Source organism: Schistocerca cancellata, unplaced genomic scaffold, assembly GCF_023864275.1.
Source record: "Schistocerca cancellata isolate TAMUIC-IGC-003103 unplaced genomic scaffold, iqSchCanc2.1 HiC_scaffold_470, whole genome shotgun sequence".
NCBI classification, from domain to species: Eukaryota; Metazoa; Arthropoda; class Insecta; order Orthoptera; family Acrididae; genus Schistocerca; species Schistocerca cancellata.
In genome coordinates, this window is record NW_026046487.1 from 7,501 (window position 1) to 10,000 (window position 2,500).

A 2,500-nucleotide genomic window follows, 5' to 3' on the forward strand; every position below is an offset into this window, starting at 1 on the left:
GTGCCTTAACGTAACCCACGTTGTGCCTTAACCTAACCCACGTTGTGCCTTAACCTAACCCACGTTGTGCCTTAACCTAACACACGTTGTGCCTTAACGTAACCCACGTTGTGCCTTAACGTAACCCACGTTGTGCCTTAACGTAACCCACGTTGTGCCTTAACGTAACCCACGTTGTGCCTTAACGTAACCCACGTTGTGCCTTAACGTAACCCACGTTGTGCCTTAACGTAACCCACGTTGTGCCTTAACCTAACCCACGTTGTGCCTTAACCTAACCCACGTTGTGCCTTAACCTAACCCACGTTGTGCCTTAACCTAACCCACGTTGTGCCTTAACCTAACACACGTTGTGCCTTAACGTAACCCACGTTGTGCCTTAACGTAACCCACGTTGTGCCTTAACGTAACCCACGTTGTGCCTTAACGTAACCCACGTTGTGCCTTAACGTAACCCACGTTGTGCCTTAACGTAACCCACGTTGTGCCTTAACCTAACCCACGTTGTGCCTTAACCTAACCCACGTTGTGCCTTAACCTAACCCACGTTGTGCCTTAACCTAACCCACGTTGTGCCTTAACCTAACCCACGTTGTGCCTTAACCTAACCCACGTTGTGCCTTAACCTAACCCACGTTGTGCCTTAACCTAACCCACGTTGTGCCTTAACCTAACCCACGTTGTGCCTTAACCTAACCCACGTTGTGCCTTAACCTAACCCACGTTGTGCCTTAACCTAACCCACGTTGTGCCTTAACCTAACCCACGTTGTGCCTTAACCTAACCCACGTTGTGCCTTAACCTAACCCACGTTGTGCCTTAACCTAACCCACGTTGTGCCTTAACCTGCTCTGTAATTGGCATATGACACGTTACATTAATCTAGTGTTGTCTAACCACAACCCTCTGAATATAGTTCGCTACTCGCACCGCCCACCCTCTTGTGTGTCGTTTCATGTTGAACACTTCGCAAGTGTTGCTTACTTTTTACATGCTCCCGCTGTACACTGTAATGTGGACAACTGCAGGATGTACATCGCCCCCCCCCCTCCACCCTGCCTTCGCACGCTGGTCGTTCAGGTGCTTGCGTGTTCAATGCCCTTCGCAGCTGTTCACTGGCATTCGCATGTCGAAGCGCTCAGTCTACGTCGTGGTACGGCCTGTGTCCACTGTCCGCTGATATCGTAAGCTTAATCCTCACATTGTACTGCACATAGGTCCGTATGTACTGAATGATACGCTGTGGCACATGTGTGACCGTACGACTGCGCCCAACAACAGCGAACCATACGGTCCAAATGTTGTGCACTCAGCCACGTGCCGTCTCCCCATAACAGCTACATTGCAGTGTGGTACGCCATAGAGACGTGTGGGAGTAACGGACGCCCTGGATGGCGATCAGCATGAGCCGTCTGTTGATGTAGTGGCGCGTGTATTCAAACGTAGTCGTCTCTTCTCACACAGTGTGATAGCATGGTGCACCGCGTTCCACATCTGCGACATGGTACAGATGCTGGTTGACAGTCGGTCTCGTAATGGACATCGCATACGTAGGGGGCCACCTCCCACGTGTTCTCTAGTCGTGCACATTTTGTTGCGTGTATGTGGGCAGACGTAGTGTGTCGTGACACCTAACAGACAGGTATGCAATAATCGTTGCATTTGCAAACTGGGATGGACGTCTACGTTTGCTGGTGACGTGACGCAACGCAAATGAACAACTGGTAAACCCATTGTGGTGCGGTTGTTGTTGCTGGAGGTAAATCAGTAAGGGCAAATCTGTGTGTGAAGCGATACGCGGCGGTGGCTGGGTGGGACCGTCCCCGGCCGGTGAGGGGGGGCCGCCCGGCGTGCTGGCCGCGCGGTGCGTGGGCGCACGCGCTACAGCCGGCTGGTGGGGGCGCCCAGTGGCAGGCGCGCCGGCCGACGGACGCGGCAGGCGGCGCAGCTGCGCGCCGGGGCACCCTGCGCGCGGCGCCGGGCGGCCAAAGTGGGTCCTCGCGGGCCCGGTGCGAAGCGCGGTGGACATCTGCAGTGTGCTGGTCCGACTGAGGACTGTGTGCGTTGAGGATGCGCCGCCGCCCGGCACTCGGCGCCGCGACGCCGTCTGCTGCTCGGTCGCCCCAGCGGTTCTCGCTGGTGGTTTGTATCGCAGTTGTGCAGACGTGTTGGCACGTGCGCTGTGCTGGGAGAGTTCGCTTCGGCACCCACGTGGGGCCTTTGCCCTTCTGTGGCGCTGGCGTTGGAGCTGCCGGTCACCGTAGGTGGCGCGTGTTGTCTCCCGCCGGCAATGCCACGACAGCACGCTCCCGGGCCTCTGTCGGCAGCGGCAAGCTCAGTTGGGAGCACGGGTGGTCGCACCTAAAGCGTCTACTCGCCTAACTCCGGGCGATTGCGCCTCTCTCGAACCCGACCAAGTACTTAGGACGGCGCTGCGCGCCGCCGGGACCTGAGAGGGTTTCGAGGTGTATTGTGCAGGGGAGCTCAGCCTCCTCCTGTT